Source organism: Bufo bufo, chromosome 1, assembly GCF_905171765.1.
Source record: "Bufo bufo chromosome 1, aBufBuf1.1, whole genome shotgun sequence".
NCBI lineage: Eukaryota > Metazoa > Chordata > Amphibia > Anura > Bufonidae > Bufo > Bufo bufo.
Window position 1 is genome coordinate 339791848 of NC_053389.1, and position 14132 is coordinate 339805979.

The following is a 14132-nucleotide window of genomic DNA, read 5'->3' on the forward strand; positions in this document are numbered from 1 at the left end:
CCAGTCTGAGTATTTCACAATCTGCTCAGTTACTGGAATTTTCACGCACAACCATTTCTAGGGTTTACAAAGAATGGAGTGAAAAGGGAAAAACATTTAGTATGCGGCAGTCCTGTGGGCAAAAATGCCTTGTGGATGCTAGAGGTCAGAGGAGAATGGGCCGACTGATTCAAGCTGATAGAAGAGCAACGTTGACTGAAATAACCACTCGTTACAACCGAGGTGTGCAGCAAAGCATTTGTGAAGCCACAACACGCACAACCTTGAGGCGGATGGGCTACAACAGCAGAAGACCCCACCGGGTACCACTCATCTCCACTACAAATAGGAAAAAGTGGCTACAATTTGCACAAGCTCACCAAAATTGGACTGTTGAAGACTGGAAAAATGTTGCCTGGTCTGATGAGTCTCGATTTCTGTTGAGACATTCAAATGGTAGAGTCCGAATTTGGCGTAAACAGAATGAGAACATGTATCCATCCTCTGATGGCTACTTCCAGCAGGATAATGCACCATGTCACAAAGCTCGAATCATTTCAAATTGGTTTCTTGAACATGACAATGAGTTCACTGTACTAAAATGGCCCCCACAGTCACCAGATCTCAACCCAATAGAGCATCTTTGGGATGTGGTGGAACGGGAGCTTTGTGCCCTGGATGTGCATCCCTCAAATCTCCATCAACTGCAAGATGCTATCCTATCAATATGGGCCAACATTTCTAAAGAATGCTATCAGCACCTTGTTGAATCAATGCCACGTAGAATTAAGGCAGTTCTGAAGGCAAAAGGGGGTCCAACACCGTATTAGTATGGTGTTCCTAATAATTCTTTAGGTGAGTGTATATATATATATACAGGCTCCATATCTAAATGCCACTTTCTGTGAGCTAAACTCTAGAAGGAATGAAAACTAGCTGCTATGATGTCTCCCATATACAGCACACAGAGAGTGTATGAAGATGTACACTGATAATCTACTTTTGGGAAACATGATGTAATGCTTAGTAGAAGATGACAGAAATCAAGATACCGGTCTGTCTAGTGCAGGGATGCCCAACGTGTGGCCCTCCAGCTCTTTCAAAACTACAACTCCCAGCATGACAGGACAGCCCACTGATATAAGGGCATGTTGGGAGTTGTAGTTTTGCAACAGCTGTAGGGCAGCAGGTTGGGCATCCCTGGTCTAGTGGATTATGACTACAAACTGTCTCCTATGTAGTCTGCAACTGCATCCTCTCTTTGATGTCACACAACCAAGAAGCATTGTCTCAGTAGCAGCAGAAAGATAGGAATGACTGAGGAGACTTTATAAGTATGTGCTACAAGGGTTGTCGTAATACCAGAATTTGACAACAAAAATCTTACAGTCCTGACATCATTTCCGGCAAAATCAATCAGCTGGACAACCCTGTACAATCTAAAAAACGGAGACCATAACCTGGAGCTGTGTTTGGCTGCCCCAATGCTTCTCCATGTGGCCTTGCCCTAAATGGTACTATTATATGATGTACCATATGGAGTTAATTTGTGAGGTACCGGATGGGGTTACTTGCTATTAATGTAAGACACAGCATCCTGGGTTCCTTCACTTTCCCTTCACTCTCTACCCTGCCTCCTGGGTTCATGTGCTCTCCCCAGCTCTCACCCCGCCTCCTGGGTTCCTGCACTCTCCCTCAGCTCTCACCTTTGCTGTCTCCTGGGTTCCTGCGCCCTCCCCTCACTCTCACACCTGCTGCCTCCTGTGTTCCTGCGCTGTTCCCCACCTCTCACCCCTGCTGCCTCTTGGGTTCTTGCACTCTCACCCGGCTTTCACTTCCGCAGCCTCCTCGGCTCCAGCACTTTCCCCTGGCTCCACTGTCACAGACGTGCGGCTGCTGATCAAAACGTGGTGTGTGCCAGATAGTGCTTGCGCTAGTCCTTTCAGTCTGACCGGCTACTAAGGGTACTTTCACACTAGCGTTTTTCTTTTGGGTGTTGAGTTCCGTCACAGGAGCTCAATACCGGAAAAAAACAGATCAGTTTTATCCTAATGCATTCTGAATGGAGAGCATTCCATTCAGTATGCATCAGGATGCATCAGTTCAGTGCATTAAGTTTTTTGGCCGGAGAAAATACTGCAGCATGCTGCAGTTTTCTCTCCGGCCGAAAATCCTAAACACTTGCCGGAATGCTGGATCTGGCATTCATTTCCATTGAAATGTATTAGTGCCGGATCCGGCATTAAGTGTTCCGGCAAAACGGATTTAGTTTTCCGCTCTGCGCATGCGCAGACCTTTAAAAGTGAAAAAAATATATAAATGCCGGATCCGTTTTTCCGGATGACACCGGAGAGACAGATCCGGTATTTCAATGCATTTCTCAGACGGATACAGATCCGTCTGACAAATGCCATCAGTTTGCATCAGGATCGAGCAGGCAGTTCAGGCGACGGAACTACCTGCCGGAATTCTCTGCTAAATCGCGCAGGGCAAAGGCATTTTTAAGAGTTCCGGTGACGGCTAGGGCAGCACTAAAGCCCGCCCATCAGAGCCGGTGACGTCACCGAACACACTGCGGAAGCTTCTACCCGGCAGTGTGTCATGATAAACAAAAGAGCCCGTGCCCTGCGCGATCTAACGCAGGGCAAGGGAGCTCATCGGAGCATGAGATTCTCCGATGCTAGCCTCAAGGGGGCTGCCTGGGTGAAAATAAGGGTATGTCCGGGTTCAGCTCTGAACCCAGACAACCCATTTAGCTGTTTAGTCATGGCTTGGATACTGAGCTCACATACACACTGGTCATGTTATGACTGCAGTTTTGGTGCTTTTCTTGTATACAAGTACATGTTTATTTTATTGTATTAGTGCTGCCCTTTTATCGCACATGATTATACACTGCTCAAAAAAATAAAGGGAACACAAAAATAACACATCCTAGATCTGAATTAATTAAATATTCTTCTGAAATACTTTGTTCTTTACATAGTTGAATGTGCTGACAACAAAATCACACAAAAAAAAAATATGGAAATCAAATTTTTCAACCCATGGAGGTCTGGATTTGGAGTCACACTCAAAATTAAAGTGGAAAAACACACTACAGGCTGATCCAACTTTGATGTAATGTCCTTAAAACAAGTCAAAATGAGGCTCAGTAGTGTGTGTGGCCTCCACGTGCCTGTATGACCTCCCTACAACGCCTGTGCATGCTCCTGATGAGGTGGCGGACGGTCTCCTGAGGGATCTCCTCCCAGACCTGGACTAAAGCATCTGCCAACTCCTGGACAGTTTGTGGTGCAACGTGACGTTGGTGGATAGAGCGAGACATGATGTCCCAGATGTGCTCAATTGGATTCAGGTCTGGGGAATGGGCGGGCCAGTCCATAGCATCAATGCCTTCGTCTTGCAGGAACTGCTGACACACTTCAGCCACATGAGGTCTAGCATTGTCTTGCATTAGGAGGAACCCAGGGCCAACCGCACCAGCATATTGTCTCACAAGGGGTCTGAGGCTCTCATCTTGGTACCTAATGGCAGTCAGGCTGCCTCTGGCGAGCACATGGAGGGCTGTGCGGCCCTCCAAAGAAATGCCACCCCACACCATTACTGACCCAATGCCAAACCGGTCATGCTGGAGGATGTTGCAGGCAGCAGAACGTTCTCCACGGCGTCTCCAGACTCTGTCACGTCTGTCACATGTGCTCAGTGTGAACCTGCTTTCATCTGTGAAGAGCACAGGGCGCCAGTGGCAAATTTGCCAATCTTGATGATCTCTGGCAAATGCCAAACGTCCTGCACGGTGTTGGGCTGTAAGCACAACTCCCACCTGTGGACGTCGGGCCCTCATATCACCCTCATGGAGTCTGTTTCTGACCGTTTGAGCAGACACATGCACATTTGTGGCCTGCTGGAGGTCATTTTGCAGGGCCCTGGCAGTGTTCCTCCTTGCACAAAGGCGGAGGTAGCGGTCCTGCTGCTGGGTTGTTGCCCTCCTACGGCCTCCTCCACGTCTCCTGATGTATTGGCCTGTCTCCTGGTAGCGCCTCCATGCTCTGGACACTACGCTGACAGACACAGCAAATCTTCTTGCCACAGCTCGCATTGATGTGCCATCCTGGATAAGCTGCACTACCTGAGCCACTTGTGTGGGTTGTAGACTCCGTCTCATGCTACCACTAGAGTGAAAGCACCGCCAGCATTCAAAAGTGACCAAAACATCAGCCAGGAAGCATAGGAACTTAGAAGTGGTCTGTGGTAACCACCTGCAGAACCACTCCTTTATTGGGGGTGTCTTGCTAATTGCCTACAATTTCCACCTGTTGTCCATCCCATTTGCACAACAGCATGTGAAATTGATTGTCACTCAGTGTTGCTTCCTAAGTGCACAATTTGATTTCACAGAAGTGTGATTGACTTGGAGTTACATTGTGTTGTTTAAGTGTTCCCTTTATTTTTTTGAGCAGTGTATTATGACTAAATGTGAAATAAATGTTACCATAATAAAATCTGTTTGCCACCACCATGTAGGTAGAATAGCCATGGTTTGAAACCACAAGCTTTGTTTGGACTGACTCTTTATATTTTTAGGTTGGTGACTGTGAAAGTCATTACAAAACTATGTGGGAGGAATTGTTTCGGTTATCAGTGAGCCTTGCAGTCCCAGGTACCAATCAAGACAGAAGATGTAAGATAAAACAGATGATAAAAGGAAGCTAAAATACATTCCAGTTTATTGTGCGTTGTGAATTACCTAAATGTGTAGGTGATAGTTCTCACACAATGACCGGTTTCAGTTATGTATGTTTCTGGAGTTACGGTTTTTCTTTGTTGAGAACACCATAGCTGGTGTATGGAGATTTATAGGTCAGGCAAAAGATATGCAGGTTAGAACTTTTCAAAAAAAGCTGTCTGTGTAGTGCCACCTAGCAGAGCTAGCTAATCTAGAGTCTATTTCCACCACATTTAACCTAATAACGACCAAGTGCCGCACATTTACAGATGCAGCCGAGCTAAATTTGATGGTTAACGCGTTAAAGGGGTTGTCCCACGAAAAATATTCTACAGTTTTCAAAGTAGCACCTGGATCTGAATACTTTTGTAATTGCATGTAATTAAAATTTTAGCACAGACACTGAGCTATTCAATAAAATATATCTGTATTGCGCCACTTGCTGTTTTTGTTTTTTCATATTTATTTGTCCGGCTCACAGAGATGGTCGCACATGCTCAGTTTCATCCTTTATCTGCCTCCTGAGCTGTGATAGGGAGAGCTGAGACACGCCTCCTGAGCTGTGATAGGGAAAGCTGAGACACACCCCCTTAGCTGTGATAGGGAGAGCTGAGACACGCCTCCTGAGCTGTCATAGGGAGAGATGAGACACGCCCCCTTAGCTGCAGCAGAAAACACTCCTCTTGAGCTTTCAGCTTGATATAAATATAGCAGGACAATGGGTGGGGAGATCTCTGGATCATGTGAGGTACAGGTTCTGGCCTTGTTAGAAAGAGGTTGCCATGTACTATCTGATGTCTGATTTTCATTCTTCACATTAGCCATGGAATAACCCCTTTAAGTAAAGAATGGCAAGAAAAAGATAATTATCTTTTCAATGGATTTAAATGGCTTTTGTCATGAGATAACCCAGATAACACTGTGCCATGTGTTACTAGAGTCAAGTTTAACTCTGCTACATCTGTATAACACTTGGTGCAGGGCTTAAATCCAGAGCGCCATACATATACATCGTGGGACTAAAGCTGTTGCAATCTAGCAGGAGCAGGTCAGGTCACTGACACCCAGGGACCCCAAGGAAAAGATGTGGTTTATTACCCCTTCTGCCTTCTCCTTTCTTTTGTACATGACACTCAATGAGGAGCAGAGATCATGTGATTGTTGGGTGTTTTTCCCCTTTCACTGGGGCATCTTTGAATGCTCCGATACAATGTAAAATTGCAAAATACATGAACAAAATGTATATGTCTTTTAATGATCTCTTAGGGAGGCATTATTATGTGCTAAAAATCAATTAAAAAATACAGTAAAAAAAAGTAATAAAATACAAATGAAATAAAACACAAAAATGCCCCCACCAACCAAAATGACTAACACTAAAACACATTTTAATAATTTATTTTGATGTCAGCTTGCATATTTTCATTTATTTTTTTAATACATTTTTTTTTTCTTCAACGATAGTTGCAAAACTTTTAGACAGAACGGAAAAAACCTTACAAACATATCAAAAGGATATTAATATAATTCTTACATCATCACAGACAGTAGCATTAAATCCAGCTCTGTAGACTCTAACCTAATACATTTAATCCCACCTAAACTTTATTTTTTTCCCCTCCCTTCCCCCCTTGGCTGCCGTCGCTGAGAACCCGAACCCCCCCCCCCCCCCCACCACCAGTCCACAAACTCCACCCATCAAGCTGGAATAGTCAGTTCACCTTAATTTTACGGGCCAAAGGCATATTCACATACCTCCCCTCCTCCGCATCCCAACCTCCTCATATAACTTTATTTGGGACATAATCCGTCTCCACTCCACAAATGCGGGAGAAATGGGGGAACCTCATTTCTTAATTATCAAAACCTTTGCTAGCAAACAGCCCTTCAGCCAGATTAGTTGGTAACCGGGAAAGTTTGAATTTTCTGGTATATACAGACCCAAAATCGCAGAGGTCATGTCCGGAGCACAAGATTGGGGAAGACCCCCTGCAGCGCTGTAAATACCTGCTCCCAAAACCGCTTTATCACACTACACTCCCATAAAAGATGAATATATCCAACATTGGGACTACCAAACTTAGCCTGCATTTGCGGTGTATAATATAACCTGTGCAAAATCTTAAACTGAATCAGTCTATAACTGGTTGCAGATACTACCTTTTTAATATTTTTAAAGATCTGTGGCCAGGGAAGAAGGGGAGATCTCAATTCCTGTTCCCATTTATGTATACTTTTGAAAGAAATAACCGTGGACAGTGAATCTCGCAATTTAGAATAAATCTGTGCCATTTTAATCCTTTTCCCTGAGTGAACAAAACAATAATCAAAAAATGAATGTTTACAAAGAAAAAGACACAAATGCAATAGCACTCTGCAACCAGCACTCCGCCCTGCCTCTATGCTGGATGAGGCATTGGTGTACATTTTGGCCAAAGCGTAATAAGCCACTCACCACGTCAAGGTCGCCTCTATGGAGTGGTCCCTAACACTAGTTCCTACCTGTTTATGGGCCATGACAGCCACACAAAGTCCAGGGAATGCAGGTGCAGCATGAATGCTGTTGAGTAATCATGTATTTTTTATTGGATGTAGCTTCGTATGCGTGTTTTAAGCGTAGATAAATCGATCTAAGAAGGTGATGTTTGTGAAATTTAAGTCCTCTAGGGCTTTAAAGCGATCTGCAACAAACAAATGTGCCACTCTGGTGATACCCCTACAACTCCAATAGGTGTGATGTGTTATTTTAAGATTTTCAGCTTGCATATTTAAAGACTATGTGACTATAGTTTGAAAAAAAATAGATAAAATTAAAATGTAAAAAATTCTCTGAAAACAGATTAATAAAAAACCCTCGGTAAAAAACATTGCAAAAATTATTTTAGTAGTCCAGCAAATGAAAATGTTGGGACTGTTAAACCACCACATTAACTAAATTACCAAAAAGTATTTTGTCATTAAAGGGGTAGTGCAGCCCATATATATTGATGACCTATCGTAAGGATAGGTCATCAATATCTCATCTGCGGGGATTCAACACCCGGCACCTCCATCAATCCATGCGAGTGCTGCTTTCTCTTCATTACTCTACGCATCAACTCCCCTGAATGGAGTAAGAACAAGTACTTGTTCTATTCGAGTGAATGGAGTGAGTACTTGTCATTACATTGCACCGCTGAAACTTCTGAGACAACAGGCCTTGTAATCAACAGGAAGTAGCGATCACATGGAGCTCCGCCTTCTCTTTAAACAGCTAATCTTCTGTGGATGGATGTCGGACCTTGCCATCCGATATTGATGACCTATCCTGAGGATAGGCCTGCTCAACCCCTTTAAGGCCTTTTTAGGTCTGGTCATTAGGGGTTAACAGACTTTGACATAGGTCTTGAAGAGTACTGCTCCTCCTTGTAAAGAACCGTAGAGCTGGCATACAGAGATGTTCCATGGGAAAAATGATATGCAGATTGGCTCTCTATCTCTATAGTTCCATCTAGTGAAGGTAATTGTCATAGCATCAATTTCCAACCCTTTAACAGGCCTTATTGAATAGATATATCAGCTAAACCAAGAGCCATCTCCAAAACGGTAGCTACCTCCACTAGATGGCACTACAGAGACATTTTTCCTTCTCTTGAAATAAAAAGCTAATCTGCATATGCTGTAGTTATGTGTGTTAGCATGTGATCGGCCCCTAAAGTGAGCTTGTATTTTACAGGATTTTTTTTCTGCTAGGTACAGTTAATTATGATCCAATATATGTAGCTCAATGGTTAACATTGTTGCCTTGAAATGCCGCGGTCCTGGGTTCTAATCCAATCTAGGGCAAGATCTGAAGAGCATAACTAAGGCCTCTTTCACACGGGTGTCCTGGGTTTGCTCCAGATGCGTTGTGTGTGCATTGCGGGAAACCTGCGTTTTGCACGCGCGTGATAAAACACTGAATGTGGTACCCAAACCCGAACCCAGACTTCTTCACTGAAGTTCGGGTTTGGGTTAGGTGTTCTGTAAATTTTATTATTTTCCCTTATAACATGTTTATAAGGTAAAATAATAGCATTCTTAATACAGAATGCTTACTAAAATGTGGATTGAGGGGTTAAAAAATAAAAAATATTAACTCACCTTATCCACTTGATCGCGCAGCCTGCATCGTCTTCTTTCTTCTATCTTCATTCATCCGGACCTGCGCTGACGTCACCACGCCAACCGCAATTACGTCATCAAAGGTCCTTTTGCAGGTCCTGAAAGAGGAAAAAAGAAAAGAAGACTATGCTGGCTGTGCGATCAAGTGGATGAGGTGAGTTAATTTTTTTATTTTTTAACCCCTGGAGACAGTGTACTGTCTCCAAAGCACTATAGACGCCTGAACTTCAGGTGCCTATTTTGGAAGGAAAACATAAAAAAATCTAATAAAGTATATTACAAGTATTACTTTTATGACATGTAGAATAGGTTACATGTATGACATGTAGAATAAGTACCGTATATTCGAAAGTTTAGGTACACTTTAATTAAAGACTGTGAGGAGAATTTTTTATTTGCAGTGGTTTTGGTGTCAGTTTTAAGTCTTTCTTTACTTCATGAATCTGTGGCAAATTTATCAAGTGGCGCACAGTAATAATGTATTTGGCACAAGTGCAATCTGGGGATGCCTGAGACATTAAAGTGTTCTCATCTGTAATCCTCACTTAATTTTCACTCCACTTCTGAAAATGGCGAGGCTCACCATATATGCACAAAATGTTGCATATAGTCTTCAGTTGTGAAATTTTTGGCCACAAAACTGCGAGCGCCAGTGCCTTCTCAAAGATCTGATCGGCGAGGATAGCTCATCAGTATAAATTCTCGGAAAACCCCTTTAATGGTAGAGCCCCCATAAGTAAATGGACCATGCCCTATATAAATAAAACCGCATGTATGTGCTGAAATATTAGACTGAGGCTACAGAGTAACTTTGGCCATGACAAGCGTTGCACGATCAAAGGTTGCTGTGTAGCCTCAAAACATAATGGAATTGGCATTTGCTGCAGTGTGTCTCCCAAGTAGCTGCGTCAGAATACCAGGAGAGCAGCAAAGTACACAAGGAGCAGTGTCACGGCTGAGGATGGGGGAAATCCTCAGCCGTGTATAGCCAGGTCATGTTATGGCCTACTCGGCCAGGAGAACAGGATAGGGAGCAGGTCACCTCCTAACAGCGTCCCTACCCTGACCCTAACTCCTAACTGCATGGGCCGACCTTAAAGGTAGGAGGACCCATGCGCAGGAACCTCGGATCCCTAACTCACCCTCCGTCCGGTCCCTGCGCTAGGAGTCAGAGTAAGACGCCCCACTCCTCCTAGGCACGGAGGAGCAGGAGTCTCAACGGCCAAGCTGTTGGGAAAATGGGGAAACACAAACAGTCCTATGGATATGGCAGGTAATGTGAACTAGTTCCACTTACCTGCCACAGCCTTGCTGACTGGATCCCTGTGCAGGCAAGCTGAAGTCCAGACAAGATTCAATGAACCCAGCAAACACACAACCACACACAGGAACCCAGATCCATAGCTGCACAAATATACACAGGAACAAATCAACTGATCATAACATAACACAGAGTATAACAATTTATGATCACAAGGGTGGCCCACACTGGCAGATGGAAAAGACCAGGAGAGTTCCTCCAGCTTACAAGGCTGGAGTACCCCTCAGAAGTCAGTCTCAACTGAGGCTTTATAGCCCAGGCAGCCACACCCACAAACGGACACACCCAGTGCACACACACTAGGAAGGAGATTAACCCTTCCAACACCAGGGAAGGGAAAACACAACTTAAAGGGGACGTGCACACAATAACATAAAACACGGTGCACACAACACACACACCTAACAGAAGGTTGCTAGGTGTGACCGCATGCCAGGGCAGCAAGCTACCTAGCGACGCTCAGGCTGCTCTGCTGCTAACAACACTGGTTGCCCGCGGCAACCACAAGTGAGGCCACAGACAAGCGGCCCTCACCCGTGGTTGAACGCCCATACAAAACCGCAGGCAACCGCATGCGGTAAAGGAGTCACGGTCATGGGCATGGCCGTGACAAGCAGGCAGAGGATCGTCAGGAATTCAGCAGGGGGTAAGTACGCCAGGAAAGACAAAGTCACAGGTGGAACCTAAATTAACAGGCAACCTGTGGCCAGCAGGCTGCCTGTATTTATAGTGGGGAGTGAGGGTCATGTGACGTGGCCAGCGTCACATGACCGACAGACCAACCAGTCGAGCACCGAGTGATCAGCTCGGCGCTCAAGGCAGACTTAGGAGCAGGGGGCCTCCCAGCTAGCAAAGCCGCCCTGGGAACGAGGTCAAACGCAGATCCTCGCTCCCGAAGCTAAGCAGCAGGTCTGCGGCTAATGGGAGACTGAGTGCACCTTCGGAACCCCATTACAGGTTGTGAGATGCTCATTATGGGCAAAGTCGCCATATAGGCACAGCCTTAAAATACTGTTAATGGCTATTGAGAAATGAATTTTAGCACCATGATCTGGGGTTGAAATTTTTTCTCATGTAGAAATATGAGCTACTTCGTGCTGTCAGGATAATCTGTTTTGTGCCTCATTTTATAAGAGGCATAATCCACCCTAAGCAAGATGTTCCTTGACATATGGTCTACCAACAAAGGGACTCACTACTTGTTTAAAAATTCTTCTCTGGCTTTTACCTTAAAATCCTTTGATGTGATGAAATAACACATTAGAAGGATATTGTTATTTAAGAAAAATATATCAAAGTGGTAATGTATCTAGTTAATGCACCTTCTGAAGATGCAAGTTCCCCTGATGGAAAAATCTGGGTCTTGAAATAAATTCTATAATGCATTGCTTCATGCATTTCTTTAACTTCTTAGTGACCACCCATACGCCTTTTTACGGTGGTCACTAAGGGGCCTTAGGCTGGGCCGCTTTTTTACAGCGGCCCAGTCTAAGTGCTGCACGTTTTCCGCGGGAGCGGGGACCCGACTCTCACATGAGAGACGGGCCCTGTTGTAACAGCCTGGACCGGCAGGAGTGCCAATCCGGGCTGTTTAACACTTTACATGCTGCAGGCAATGGCGCCTGCCACATGCAAAGTGCTGACAGAGGGAGTGGACTCCCTCTGTCTCCCATTGGCACCCTGCAAATGCGATCGTGGGGTGTCGATGTGTGTGAAGGCTGCCTGGGGTCTGATGTAGGCCCCAGACCAGCCTTGAGTAATTTCCAGCAGGCTGCACCTTTCTGGCGCAGCCTGCTGGTCAATGTCAGAATAGTATTGTCATTAAAATGCAATGCACTATAGGGATAGTGCACTGCATTTTTAAAGCAATCAAAAATCTGTCTGCTATAGTCCCCTTGTGGGACTATTAAGTGGTAAAAAAAAAACTAATTTATTCAATAAAAAAAATCCCATTAAAAAATTACGCTTTTTTTTCCCATTGAAAATACGCTTTTCAATGAAAAAAAATTGCATAAAAAAAAGCTTCCCATATGTTTGGTATTGCCACATCCGTAACAACCCTGACTACATAAATATCATGTAAACTCTTCCCTACAAGGAACGCCATAAAAAAAAACTGAATTGCTAATTTTTTCTTCGTTGTCACTGAAAAAAACGTAATAGCAAGAGATCAAAAAGTTGTCCCCCAAAAATCAAGCACTCACACAACTCCATATAAAGAAAAAGAAAAAAGTTATGGGTCTTGGGAAGTAGCAATGCAAAAACATTTTTTTCTTAAAAAAAAAAAAGGAGTTTTATTGCAAAAAAGTAATAAAAACGGAAAAAAAAACTATATGTATTTGGTATCACTGTAATCGTACTGACCCAGAGAATTAAGTTATTATGTTTTTTATACCAAAAAATGAATGCCGTAAAATTTATAACATAAAAACGCAGTGGCAGTATTGCTGTTTTTTCCCATCTCCCTCCCAGAAAGAGTTAATAAAAGTTAATCAGAAAGTTATGTGTACCCCAAAATGGCGCCATTACAAACTACAACTTGTTCCACAAAAACAAGCCCTCTTAAAGCTATATAGATGGAAAAATAAAAAAGTTATAGCTCTTGGAATGCAACGATGAAAAAAGGAAGAAAAACGCTTGGTCAGTAAGGCCCAAAACAGGCTGGTCACTAAGGGATTAAGTTGGTGAACATGCTGATGTCAATCTTTTTTATTAATATTTTATAGGAGGGGAGTTTTTTAAAACGCTCATTGTGGTTTGTATGACTTTCACAAAAGAACATACTTACCCCACCACAAAATACATCTGGCATCCCAAGGCATGTTTTTATTGTTGCAGATGACATGGGTATTTCATGTGTACTGTTTAGGAGTTATACCATGATATACTCTGGGGGCATTTCATTAGCATTTGCCCCACTTTCCAGTTGACCGGGTCCGACAGTTGCAATTCCAGACTGTTGCTAGGAATCAGTGGCAACAGCAAAGGTAAGCACTGTGCCACTCAATATCATGTCTGTTTTTTCTAGGCAGACATATAGTTGGTAATTGACTACAACAGGTCTACTGTGGGGCCTCCAAACAAAGCCACATGGAGCTTACAGAAAGCAAAGTAGCCATTGCCAGTTAGGCATTAGTGGTCTATCACAACTATAGGCCCCAAAGTATAACCTGAGTCAACCCCATAAGGAAATCAACTTTTTACTAAATAGTTGGATTCATTTGTTGTGAAATTAATTACAACAAAGCTAATGATGAATTCCTCCTGAACTCTGGAGTAATGATCAATACTGAAGGTAGCGTTTTGCTGTTATTTCTGGATGTTCTCTTCCATGTTCTGAAATACAACTAGTTCATAGAGGTGGCACATGCTGCCACTTCTTTGAACAAAACTTGGTGATTATAAATATAATTATTGTGCTGAGTGTACCTATATTATAGTTATTTTAAAACATAACTTTTATTTTTTCGATATTTAGAATATAAAAACACTTTTATTGAAACAATGCTTGTATTGCACTGCTTTCTTTAGAGGAGTGTCAGGCGTGACATAGAGATTCAGATTTTTTTAGGCAGCGGTTTTTTGTGCTGTGGTCGCTTTTTAAACGATTATTCAGGTGGGTTGCTCTGCCTGAGTTCTATCCCTACATATACTAGTCGTGATGAGTGGGGAGAACCCTATCTGGCTGTATTCCGGGCACCCGCCCTTACAAGGGCGACCTACAACCGCTGGAACCTCGGATCTATCGCTGTTTCACCCTGACAGCTAAATTCCCTCTAGATTGTCCGACGCGTTTCACCACTAGGAGCAGTGGTTCTTCAGGGACAAAGACACAAGCGTCGGGGCGCCTAGTGCAGTGGCCGCGCTCCCGCACGCATATGAAGGCAGTGGTCACGACTAGTATATGTAGGGATAGAACTCAGGCAGAGCAACCCACCTGAATAATCGTTTAAAAAGCGA

At 43.7% G+C, this 14132-nt stretch overlaps 1 protein-coding gene across 8 annotated transcripts in view; it reads left to right on the top strand.

Annotated features, from left to right (window-relative positions):
• TCF7 (transcription factor 7) overlaps nt 1-14132 on the top strand; it is a 204841-nt gene that overhangs the window by 138981 nt on the left and 51728 nt on the right. The window lies entirely within an intron of this gene.